The sequence below is a fragment of the Clytia hemisphaerica genome, unplaced genomic scaffold (genome assembly GCF_902728285.1).
Source record: "Clytia hemisphaerica strain Z4C2 unplaced genomic scaffold, Clytia hemisphaerica genome assembly, whole genome shotgun sequence".
Classification (NCBI taxonomy): Eukaryota; Metazoa; Cnidaria; class Hydrozoa; order Leptothecata; family Clytiidae; genus Clytia; species Clytia hemisphaerica.
This window is the reverse complement of record NW_027104525.1, coordinates 464,829-478,765: the sequence shown is the minus strand read 5'-3', so window position 1 is coordinate 478,765 and position 13,937 is coordinate 464,829. Positions and strand designations below refer to the sequence as shown.

At 34.3% G+C, this 13,937-nt stretch overlaps 1 protein-coding gene and 1 long non-coding RNA gene across 2 annotated transcripts in view; one reads left to right on the top strand and one right to left on the bottom strand.

Annotated features, from left to right (window-relative positions):
* LOC136822005 (uncharacterized) overlaps positions 1–13,937 on the bottom strand; it is a 59,870-nt gene that overhangs the window by 43,601 nt on the left and 2,332 nt on the right. The window lies entirely within an intron of this gene.
* Positions 7,341–7,744, top strand: LOC136822021 (uncharacterized). The gene is made up of 3 exons (XR_010848840.1): positions 7,341–7,401; positions 7,491–7,569; positions 7,673–7,744. It is a non-coding gene; the product is annotated as an uncharacterized lncRNA (long non-coding RNA).

Below are 13,937 nucleotides of genomic sequence, written 5' to 3'. Positions count from 1 at the left end.
GCTGGTTTATTTGTGTTAATTTCAAATTGTAAAAATTTCATGACTGTTAAATACTTGACTAATTATATTTGTGTAATTAATAAAGTAGTTTGATTTAGCGGTTCAAATTTCTGCCATGCTGGAAAAACGGACAAATGATGTCCACTAATTGCACAAGTTTGAGAGAAGACTGTTAAATTTTTGCGAATTCGTCCTATTAGATTTTTGTCTCTTCGGGGGAGAGGCACGAAGAAGAGAACTGTTTATCTCTCTGCAAAAAAAAAAATAAAAAAATAACAAGATATACACAAATTCAATTAATCGTTTAATCTATATTTGCATTAGCATGCCTACATTTACTCATATATTACTGATAGTGTATAATATCATAAAAGATGCTAACAAAGTTTTCCAATCAGCTGAATGATGAAAGAGATTGATTGAACCACTGCGTCGAAACTCGGAACTCTTGTGAACATTATCCCATAACCACAAAACGATGATTGTAGATTTGCACATGAAAAAATAAAAATAAATTAATTAAAGATAAACATCAATCAGTCCCAAAATGAAGTATAAGCTGAATCTTTAACCTTTCTCAGGCAAGAAAAATTGAATTCTTATATTTTTTACGCCGTATTTTGACGAGACGTATAGGATTTAGTGATTTCTTTGTTTTTTAAATGGTATATTTTTTGAAAGCTAGTGGGAAATTTTAGTTTCTATCTGTTATTTGTAGAAAAAACAGGCGGGTCGCTCAAGGCCGCACATTTTTGGTGGGATGGGAAGGCTTCAAATCCCACTGCACTAAGGAGATCCAATTCTAGCCCTTCGGGCTTACTTCATTGATCAGTCCCGACTCAGGGCTGTTTTTAAGAGTGAAATGCATGCAGGGATTGGATTTGTTTCAAAATAATCACACAGGTGTGTTTGAAAGTCTTTTGTTTAAGCACTTTATTAGCGCATGTACCTCATATTTATCGATATACAGTATTTATAATTATCGATACATATTTTCAAGGCGAAATTTTCGACTTTTCAGTCGTCTTGTTTTTTGTTGTTGTTTGCAAATCAATGAGAAGTACGAGAAGTGTGGCTTGAAAGTTGGCTCCATGATGGCGTGATTCTTTTCTGACGAAAGAATATTTGGGATTTTTTTGTCCGCTCAGGTATAAACAACATTTTTTCTTTAACTTAACCTAATATTTAGCTTTCATGCCTTTATGGGATGGGGAGATCGTATGATCACAAGGACAGTAAGGAATTCCTGATCATAACAAGGGGCCTATAACACGTCAAGTTAACATGACATCTATCCATCTATTTATATAAGTATTATTGGCATAAGGCGTCATATAAAATTTAAAATAAATATTATTGCCATTATAAAAACTTGAGCCTGATTCTTTAAATTAGACCTGTCAGTATTCAAGATACCAAAGGCACGATTAGCCCAGCGGTTAGCGCGTTGGCTTAGTAAACTTATGGTAAATTAATGGCTTATGGTTCGAATCTTGATCAAATCATTAATTTTTCGAAAAACAGTCTTTGAAAGTCTTTTTCGAATATCATATTGTATCAGAAAATTTAATGAATCTAATGAAGTAATTTTAACTCCCTAAAGTAAGTAATTTTAACTCCTAAAGTCTCGGAGAGCCTCAAAAATGATTGACAGGTCCCTCTGGGGATTTGGTTTTTATTATTATTATTATTATTATTATTTACGAATATTTAAACAGGATAATTCTACAGTCGTAACATATATACATATTTACACTGTTATCTCAGAAGTCCTGCATAAAACAGAAACTACATAAAAAGTGATTGACATTCTCGAGGAGATCATTTTCATTTAGGGATTAATTAATATCATTACTTTTTAGATATCTATGTCAAGACGAATGAAAAAATGGCAGAAAATATATATCACATTAATTACATCCCGTTAGGTAAACACAAACAACTCATTTCAAGATATTTAAGTGGAAGATCACAACGCACGACGAAAGGTCTACATTTCGGCGTCGTACTACTACTGCCGTTTTAAAGGAACAAAATACTTTTCTCCTTTTTTTTCTTTTTCGATATAAAAAAATCGGTCAAAATCGAACAGTATTAAGCCAATGACATCTTTCATCAATAAAAAGGAACTGATTCCCGAACTGATTTTAGATAAAACGTTCTAATAAAGTTCAATTTTCTACAGGACGGGCACTTCCTAAACGTATGTGTAATTTTAAGAAAAATAGTATCTAATAATTAACGGATTCCGTTCCAGAGGAAACGACAGATGAAGAGGCAGAAATGAAACTTGCAAGTGAAGAGTATGACCGAGCGCTTAGAACAATAGAACAAAACTTAAACAAAGAAAAACAACAAAAAGTTAACACAGGTATGCTTGAACAAAGTCTGGCTTGACGTTATCTTTTCTTTAGTAGCTTTAGTATGTGGATATGTAGTTATAAATATCATTACATTTAGCATATTCAAAGAAAACATCAACTTAACCCTGTATAGTTTCATATCGTCGTCTATTATCGATTCTAGGACGAAAGAACCAGCACACCGAGTCGCTTCCACTAGAACCATTTGACAAAAACGATAAATTTACCATTGACATCTCCAACGAAAGTTTGTCTAATGGTCCGTCTGAGTACGAATCTTCCACCTCAGAATCTGAATTCGAGTACAATACCGAGTCGCTTCCACAAAAACGATTTGACAAAAACGATAAAATTACAATTGACATCTCCAACGAAAGTTTGTCTAATGATCAGTCCGAGTACGAATCTTCCACCTCAGAATCTGAATTCGAGTACAATTTCAAGCATTACAGTGAAGGCAGTGATGAGAGTGAAAGCGGTTTTGAAGAGATGGTCCTTGAAGCTGAAAGAATAACAGAAGCGTAAATTAAAAGTCTTTTGTTTATGTTTTTACAAGGATAACGCTACTGCCCGGGGGTAAGGGTTGCGAGCTGATGGGTGTGTACCGCCCAACTTTCGACCCTCGGACCCTTAGCGGGACTAAAAGAGAAAAATTACTAAAATTTGGTGAATTTTACGACTCTCATTGGGACTAATTTGGTCTTTCAAGTAGCAAAAAGTTGAAATTTGATCAAACTTTGATCTTTTTGGGAGCAAAAAGTTGAAATCTCCTTTTTTCCTACCCTTAAGGGCGGCATATTCCGTAAGTACCCTTCTCTTGCCTAAGTAACGCCTCCAGCGTTGCTGGTTTCAAACGGTAACAAAGCTGAGTCTAATCAAAATTAGTGCATTTTATAAACATTATGTATAAAAATCTTAAAAATTTAGATCACAAGACGAAGGCGTTATTAACGAAAACAAACCTACATCATCAAAGAAAGAACAAGGTATATTCTTTCTGCTGCATTTGATAGAATTTAAGTTACAAGGGGGTTACAAGCCATTCACTACATTGATATCTATCTTCTTTCTTAATCAGCGTACATCGTGATTGATTCACCGAGTATTGAAGCAGCCTATGGCGAAATAAGAAGACATGAAATTGAAAATGTCGTCGAATACGTGAAGCAAGCCAGTAAAAACTTTGGTAAAGGTAAAAATTCCAATTATTTTCGTATTATGTATATTATGTACTGTGATTTACTACTCATTGATTCATTTCATTGATTCATTTGAGTGCGGGATAGAAACACATTCATAAATTCTTTTCTATAGAAGAAGGAGACTTTAAGGAAGACCACAAAGTTTACTGGGAGACTGAACAAATACCATACACTGGAGTTCCTTTTATGATTGTTGGATCGCAAAGGTTATATTGCGCTCATGGACAGGATTTCAATAAATCTCACAAAGAAAAACGATTAGCAAAACAAGCTGAGGTATTTTATATTTTACTTTTATATCAAGCTGCTGCTCTGTGTATTTATATTAGTTTTTGTCTACAATGCACTACTGTAATATTAATTTTCCTTCAAAAATACACAACAAAATACAAATCTATAATTAATTTTCCCTACCAGGAGGAACAAGGAGAGTCAAAGAAAACACGTAACCTCATCCAAGATACGAAGAAAGTAAACTGTCCAGCGAAAATTCGAATCCGTGAAATCATCCGTTTTCCAGAATATGAGGTAAAAATGTGTTTAAAATTAAAAAAAAACCTTTTCAAGATATCAACATAGCGGAATCAAAAGCCACAGATATCACATATATCATATTCCTTTTCACACAAGATAGGCTATTTGCTTACAGATTACCCACAAATATTATTCCAGTAAAAAAGCACACTGTCCACCCTTTGTCTAGACGGAATGTTCGATCCAGTCAAGAAGTTTAAGATCAGTCCCCAAGCTAATAGCTTCAAACAGTATCTCTTCGTATGGTTTAGATCGAAGGGCCAACTCATCATCATAAAAGAACGGCATCAAAAACTCTTAAAGAAAATTTGAAAGATGCGAAACAGGAACGCCGATTTATAGTGCAAATATCAAAACCAGATGAGCATGTTGGGCATTACACTGGATCTGTAAGTGTAAAATGTTGAAAGAAATTGTTTTAGATGATCTTCTTTTAAACATACAAAAAATTGTTTTACGTGATTTTCCTTGAAAGTACAAGAAATTGTTTCAAGTAATTTTCCTTGGAAAATACAAGAAAGTGCAAATTTTCTTGAGACAATACAAGTTATTACTTCTAAATTTTTCTTTTTAAATCAAAATATTGAAAGACAAACTACTTTGAAATACATACACACTTGAAATGAAGCACTGAGAGATTCTTTTTACCTCAGCGTGCTGGCTTGTCACAAAGAATCGACTCGAAAATAATAAAGAAAATAATGGAACTCGCAGAGAAGGGAGTCGGAAAACCAAGAGAAATGCGAATACACATTCATACGTACTTGGAGAATGAACTTTTCAGGGAAGAGGAGCTTCCACCCAAATACAATAGACGTTTCTATCCAACAAACGAGGACTTTCGGGCTCACATCAACAGGGTTGTGGTCAAGAACCGTTTCTCAAAAATCGACCAAGCTAACATTCAAGAATTGGTTTCAAAGTGGAAACGTAAAAACCCACAAGATCAATACTTTTTCCGGCCGTTTGACCATGGCAACGAGTACCAAGTTTACGATGAGGAAGGCAACACACTTGATGAATTGGAATTGAGCACCAAGCAAACGTTGCTATTCGTACACCAAAGCGAGGAAATGAAGAGGCTAATGAAGCGTTACGGTGACAACGTCTGCTTGTTGGACGCCACATACAAAACTACTAAATACACCATCCCGTTGTTTTTAGTGGCTACGAAGACAAATGTTGACTACCAGGTCGTTGGGGTATTCTGCCTCCAGGACGAAAAGACAAGTTCTATCTTAGAGGCGTTGGGAAAGCTGAAAGAGTGGAACCCAGAGTGGAGCCCAAAGGTCATGCTAGTTGATTATTGTGAAACGGAGATTAATGCCCTCGAGGCATTATTCCCAGGTAAAGTTAAACAAGTTAGAATTAGAATTCATTTTATGTATAATAATATATTTCTATGTTCCCTATTTATGGTACTTGAACTCAACAAGTTAGTGAGGGTCGTAATGAATAATGTATATCCACCATCGATAAGTGAGTGAATTAAGAAATTGATTACCTTTTGAATGATGTTGACAAAAACAGCAACACGTTTTTTACTTTAGAAACCATTGTTCTACTGTGTGATTTTCACCGCGAACAATCGTGGGATCGTTGGCTGAAAAAGGGAAAGAATGGAATGAACGAAAAGTATGTAGAAGGAACCACCAAACGTGAAGTTGTCTTAGAGTTGTTAAGACCAATCGCCAAATCCATGACGGAAGAAGAAATGAAAAAACGCATGGACGTATTGAAATGTAGCCAAGTTTGGAAAGAATCGGCGAAATTACAGGCATGGCTCAATGACACTTGGTTCTCTTGCTGCAAGGTAATTTTCTTTGAAAAAAATTAAAAGTTTTAGGATAATATGAAAAAGATGATTCACAATTCGTCAATTACAATGGATTTTATAAAAATTAAAAGAAAAAAATCTTACTTTTAGAGATGGGTGTATTACTATCGAAAAGACTTGCTTCCTATCGAAGTTAACACAACCAATGGAGTGGAAAGGAAGAACCGCGATTTGAAGTACGAGTACCTCCGGCGGTATAATGACAAAACTTTGAGTGGTATGCTGAAAGTTTTGACACAAGAGTTTCTCCCTGAAAAATACAACGAGTAAGATAATTTATAAAAATAACTATGTAACAAATTTGCTAACATTTTTCATAAAATACTGAAATGAAATCATGTACTTAGATTTTAGAAATAAGAGTTTCACTACAATCTTAAAAACGTATAATTGATCATAAACTTTTATTTTTGGCATTTAGTTACTACAAGAAGAACCTGAAAAATTCGTCGATGCACAAAAGGTACAACAGAAACGTACCAACGTTTCTGCGCAACAGACCAACAAAAGTAATCGACCACTGTCAAAAGAAAATAGCACTGTGTAAACAGTTCAACAAGTCAAACATCACACGGACAAGTGGACAAAGCTACACAGTTGTAAGCAAGCGCACATTTGATACCTACCATACAGATTTGGGATCTCCAAAGTGCGAGTGTCACTCTTGGCTCAAGACAAAGCTACCCTGCAAGCATATGTTTGCAATAATCAACCAAACAGACGAATCGTGGACATCATTTCCTGCGAGGTATCGAGACTCCGTCTACATGACTCTTGATGAATATGTTGTTGGAAACATTGATGACGAATCTGGTAACGAAAAAGATGAGTCCCATTATGATTTTGATGGTATCGATGCTGATGACGAAAGTGAAATTAAGCAACAAACATTTCTGGATATTCCTAAGAAGAGAAAAATCACACTCACAAAGTTTTCAGAATGCAGAGAATTGATGCACGAAATCATTTCATTGACTTACATTGTTCCCTCTTCAGAGGAAAACGTAAGTCTTTACTTAGTGCCAAGAAATACCTTTTGAGTATTCTCTCAAAAAAGCTACTTTACTAGTTTGAAAGATAATTCATACTTTTGATGCATGATGATGTTTTCTAACAAATTCTTAAAATATTGAATAAAGCTATCATTCTAATAACATCAAAACCAATCTAAATTTTCAGATTGCAGATAGACTTTCAGAGCAACTCGTTTCCATAAGGAATCAACTACATGAAGTTGTGCCAAAGGAGAGAGGTTTTGCTAAACAAGTTCCAAAGAAGAAGAAGAAGAAGAAAGTAGAATCCAAAAGAACTAACTTTGCTCAATTACCAAAAGCTAAACCACGCAAACAGGTTGCAACAGGACGTGTTGGTATTGGTGCAGAAAGGCAAAGAAAAGCTGCAGCTAGCAAAACCATCGAACAAGAAGCACGTAAAGATGTAAGTTGAATCATCTTCAAAGTGATCTGTAAGCTTTACATGCACCATATTACCCATAATAGTCCTGACTGTTAAATTTACACATTAAAACAATAGAAATTGTTTTGATATATTTAGGTATCAGTGAAAGAAGAAATGGTTGACTGGACGATCCCCTGTATTTACATCACACCTGATGAGAAGGAGGATTGTAATGGTGAGAGTTTTTCCATATTAGTTTTAAATAATTTTAAATCTAATTTATCTAGCTCACTGGTTATTTTTTTAATCAAACAAGTACTTACTTTGAACTTTTATAGATGCAATTCCGTTAACTAACAAAGAAGAAGATAATGGGGCAATACCTGCTCGTCCAAATGGTGAAACAAATATAAAGGTGTGTGACTCTCCTATATATTTATTGATCTCATTATTTTGCAAAAAGTTTGAACTTTTGAATTGGAACTTTTTATGATAATTTATAGGAGGAGGAAGGCAAAAAGGAACAAGTGGACATACACAAAAATAAAATCAATAAAGGTTAGTTACCACGATCATGATGGTACTCTTTGATTCATGTGTCTTTAATTATTAAAATTCAATATTTATGCTTCTTTTTTGCTGGTACAAGCAGAATTTCAGTTCTAATTTGTTAATATCGATCATCATGTGAATAAAACTTTAATGTAACTTTTTCCCATCAAGATTTTGAATACTTACTTACTTTAGATTGTTTCATCAAGTGCAGTGCAAGTGAAGGTGATTTATTATCTTACTTATCTAACATTGCAAAGAAGATGACTTTTCTCATAGCCTGATTAAAACATGGAATTGTTTTTATATATTATTTATCTATTAATATTTACAATTAAATTTACTTTTTAAGCTGTTGACAAGATGGCTGGAATGTCTCAAAACCACTTGATGGCTGTGATAAACAAAACATGTTACTTATTTCGAAATGATTTTGTGAACATTTTGCAAGGGAAAGTAAATGACAATATCATTGAAGCATACTTGAAAGCTATTGCATCTGATGCCAATAAGAGAAAGGTATGTTCCAGTTTAAGAAAATATATGTTTTAATAAATAACTTATCAGTGAAAATAACAATAGTTCAAATACTGCTAAATTTTTACCTTTAATTTTATTCTTATTTAAAAAAAGTGATCACTCAGGTTGTACTTCCATTTCAGGCTAACAGTGTTTGCATACTGGAATGTCGATTGTCAACAAATCTTATAAAATCTCAAGTTCAAGATAAACTTGTGATTCCAGAAGCACTCAAGGTAACTTATAATCCATATATTTTTTACACATTTTTTACCATTTTTCTGTTTTTATAAACTTTATCAACTCATTACTATTTTTATTGAATTTTATTACTTACTTTTTGATACTTTTTGATACTTTTTGAAGGCTTCTTTGTTCGTCTCAACAATCATCCAATTTGAGAAATCCGATGATGGACCATGACTTTGATGCTATTTGAATCAGCTCTCCTAAGAGGAAAGTAATTCGGCAGCAGTGGCTCGTCCGGTAGTGAATTGAGAAAATGGTCCAATTGATGTTTAAAACTAGTTTTGGAGCAGTTTTTGAGGTTACGGATGGATTGTGGGAGGGCATTAAATAGTCTGGGACCTTCTTCTGACAGGGAGTCTCTCCATATGTTTTTTTGCCTTATGTTCACCTCTTTTAGATAACATTTTCTACCCAGTCTCTGGTTATCGTAACTGAAGATGCCACCTTTGTTTTCAGCATAGTTAAAATTTGGTACAAGCTGTTCTAGGATGCTCCAGGTGTAGATAATCCTGTATCTTTCTCTGCGCCGCTCCAGGCTGTATAGTTTAAGTTCTTTGAGCTTCTCCCAATAGTTGAGATGTTGAAGTGTAGGGATTCTATTCAGGTAAGCTTTTTGAAGTGATTCCAGTTGTTGGATCAGATATCTTTTTGAAGGTGACCACAGCTGGGAGCAATAGTCAATGTGTGGTAGTACCAGTGACTTCCAAAGAGTTAGCATTACTTGACAATCTCTTGTTTTGAACGTTCGATGGATCCAAGCAATGATACTTTTGACTTTCTCGATCTGGTTTGTAATGTGTTTGCTGTATGTCATGTTAACATCCAGAGTGACTCCTAAATCCTTCACGTCCATCTTGGTTTCGATAGGAGAGCCAGTGTCTGAGAGGTAACTTGAGTGTTCTTTCAGTTCTTCATTTTTTCCGTATTTAAGATGTTCAAACTTCAAGCCATTGAGCTGCATGTTGTTTAATGATGTCCATTGATACACCACATCAAGGTCGTTTTGTAGAAATTGAGCATCAGTGTTATTAGAGATCTCCTTCATTAAACGTGTATCGTCGGCAAATGAAGATAGAAATGAATGTAGGATGTTAGTGTCAATATCTTGGATCATTATCAGGAAGAGAAGTGGACCAAGAACTGATCCTTGGGGGACGCCAGAAATGACTTCTGCTTTTTTGGAGAGGATGTAGTCAACAGATACTTGTTGGGTCCTACCGGTAAGGAAGGATCTGATCCATTGCAGTAATTTGCCAGTTATACCATTTCTCTCGATTTTATGGAGTAGGATTGTATGATCTACACGGTCAAATGCCTTGCTGAAATCAAGGTAAATAACGTCAACGTTACGTCCTTTTTCAATGTGATGAATGAGTCGTTCTGTGTGCGATAGAAGTTGGCTAAGACATGATCTTCCAGACCTGAATCCATGTTGATTATCGTTAAAGAGGTCGTTTTCTTCTAGATGATTTTGTAGCCGTTTTCTGACAATCTTCTCAAAGATCTTGGTTACATGCGAAGTTAATTTAAATCTTTGTAGAAAAATATTTTGGCAAGTGAGATGACTTTTGGTGTGTACAATACAGGAGCAGATCACTGGTGTTTGTTGGTGAGCAAAAAACTTCAAGGATAATCTAACCTTTTACATATCATTATCATTTTTTTATTTGATTTGCAAAATGATTATATAAAAAGTTTGGCTGATTTGATTCTACCAGAAGAAACATTAGACTTTGACATTTAATAAAAACTTTTTCATTCGATAATTTTCAGGTTATAGTGCCATCCAATAAAACACTGACTTTGTTTAATCCTATGGGTGAATCCCGAAGTGATGTATCAATATTGCAAGTTCGTTGGCGGTGAGTATTTAATAATTGCTTATGTATAACCAAGAGCCAAGAGCATTGTGTCTTGCAATCTTTGAAGGAGCTTGGGGAGATTGACATTGTCACTGAACAATGCTTCTATCAGAATTTCAATTCTATTTTTGTATTTAACTATCTTTTTTCAAATTATACAAAACTATTGATTGCTCAAATTTTGCAAATTGTTTTTTTTACCTTTTAGAAAAATTGTTGAGATGAATAATCTTGTGAGTGACTGGAGTGTTACAAAAGTAGAGGAACATGCAACACAAGAAGATGCAGTTTCATGTGGTGTATTTTGCTTGAAAGTAATTTACATATTTCTATTTAATAAGACATAATATCAAACCTTTTTCAATTTATTTCCTCTCCTTCTCCTTTTATCTTTAAACCCCTATACAATAAATGTATTTTTTAATTTGTAGTTTGCAGAGGTACTTGTAAAAGGATTGGCAATTCCAAAAACCTTATCGAAAATTGATTTGCAAATCTACCGAAAAGAGGTTGCAATGATGTTGATTACAATTGGAGGTAATTATTTTGCGTAAAAGAGGTTATTTTCTTGTCGCCTACTGTGGAAGCCCCAATAACTATACATGGGGACATAGTGAGAATCCTTGCTCTTAATATTACTAGCAGATTAGACAGAAATATGTCATCTACCATCTAAAATATTTTATATTTTAAGGGAAAGGACCGTGGAATACACAACTTTGTAGGATTTGTGGATACGATGATGAACCTGAAGAAATTGCACTCATGCAGCAAAACAAAGATCACATTAATTGGGTAATTTTCTATCATCTAGATCTAAAATCATGGATGTCTTCTTTGTGTTTATAAGATAGATGCTTTTGCAAGTTAAGTCTGTGTTGCGTTATGACGTTTTACGTATGTTTTAAATTTCTTTCTTTTTTAAGGTGAAGTGTAAATTTTGCCATCCAATAAAGTGGTTTCATTTTGGGTGTCTTTTGAATTCTGTTCAATCATTGAAAAATCAAAAGGAAATGGCTACTACTAATTGTTTTCAATTGAGACATTGATGGGGAAGAGAAAACGCTTGGTTGCTGTCTGGGCATTTTGCTCTTCTAACTACCTGTTTGGATTTTTCTGGATTTTTCCATGCATAAAAGGTCCTGCATAAAAACTAAAACGTCCACGCTGGACAGTTCTGTTGTACAGTTGTAAACTTCAAAAAACGAAAACGTTGTATATATATAAATATCCTTATTTATAAGAGGAAAAAGTTATCTTTGTACATAACTACTACGATTTATTTTGATGATTAAAGAGCGGCTAGTTCGAAACGCAGGTCACAGGTCACAGGTCAACAGGTCACAGGTTACAGGTCAACAAAGTGCAGACCGGAAAAAAGATAATAAGATCATAACATATACATAACATAACATCAATACATAACGCGTTAAATTACAAAAAAGTAATACATGTTATTTAGATATTATAAAATGACAATTGAATAAAATAACAACCTAGTGACACTTACTTACAAAAATAATGACAAAATCATAAAATATGATGCCTAACAAGACAAAAAAAAGAAAAATATTTATAATACAGAATGTGATGTTGATAGTGTGAATGGATATAAAACGGCACCAATCAGAAGCTTGTGAGGTCCCTAAGAGAGTGGTTTTAGAAGGATGAAACTAATTAATCATTCAATTGTTATTTTAATGACTTAATGACAATTTTTGACAAAAATGTTGACATAATCACAAAATATCATGTCTTACAAGAGAAAAACACCAAAAATATTTAGCATACCGAATGTGATGATAACAATATGGCTGGATGTAAAATTACACCAATCAGTAGCTCGTGAGTTCTCTGAGAAGGTAGTTTTAGAGCGATGAGTTTTAATTATATGTAACCATCATATAACATTACAAACATTACAATATGTAATATACCTGTTATACGTATAATATGGTTTTAAATTTTCTGGTCTGCGTTATACACGGCGCAAACTGCGAAAGATCGATGAAAGTACATGGTTAAATTTTGATGTTTGAAATGGTTTTATATGGATGAAATTGCTTGAGAATTATGTTTTTGATAATTCTTTGTGTTTTCCAAACATTTTCCTCTGCAATGACATTGATTAGAGTCAACCTGTCATCACTGACCTGTGACCTGTGACCTGCGACCTGTGACCTGTGACCTGCGTTTCGAACTAGCCGATTAAAGAGACACAAAAAACTAACTTAAAACATGTATAAAATGTTTAAAGGCGTAGACCTTTTCATTTTGGAAAGAAGGAAAGGTATACTGGAAGTATACTCACCATATGCATATGGACTCATGATTCCCTTCTATAGAGAATGTCAATGTCGGGAAGGGAAACTCTAGAGAGATCTCTCCGCTTTGTTTACACTTTCCGGTTTTTGATATCGGGTTCAAATATCGGATTTTTTCTAAGATCGGAACTATCGGATTTCATAAAAAGCCGATCACATCTTGGAGGTTTGTATCTTATGTTTTCCATTTCTCTATCCAGAATAAAGTCCGTAGCTAGGGATGGGAATTCGAACGCGACAAAAGCCACGCAGGTGAAAACAAGATAACTTTTGAACTTAAGAATCAATCATATACATGAAGAAAACAAATCCTAATCTAGAATTTTTTCAAATATGCACTGTTTTTCTTTGTGTCCTTACCGGCACACATACTTTTGAAAAAATGAGGGTTACTATTTTTACGATTCCTGAACAGCTGTTTGGTATTTTTCTGTTCGGTTTTTACATCATAAAGTAGACTAGTTCCTCTTTCTTTATATCCCTGGTTCTTTTTTACATCTCCCGTGACCATCCAGGTACAACAAATTAAAAATTTAAATCCAGATTTTCTCAGGAAATCATTGAAAATTTTTGACTCAGCCAGTAATCAAAAGAAAGCTGGAAGCTTCTTCTTACTTGCTAAGAAAGTATTTTTTTTCATATCATATAATTACTCCTTTGGAAATCTAGTTTTTTTTAGCTGGTTGACAACTTTTCTTACCCGCATAGGCAAAAACCAGCTCCTTAGCTATATGGGTCACATGACATTGAACACTCACAATTTAAAAAAATCTTTAATCGTTCGATGGAGTTTGAATAGTTTGGTTGTTTGCTTCGTTCGAAAATTTCGATTGATCCAGTCTAGTTTAAATGACGAATTATCCCCTGGAAATTTGGGGTACAGTACCCCCTGGAAGTTTGTGAAAAAAGGACTGTAAACAACGATTGATGTCTCTGAAAAGGTGCCGACTCCTTCGTACAAGTGAAAGTAGATTTTGTTATTCAATCCGTACGGGTGAAAATCGTTTATATCGGTTAGGCGAACCCTAAAAATATTTTTGTTTCCGGTCCACCGGGTGACGAAAAAACACTCACCCGGCCGGCCGCAAAAAAATTTT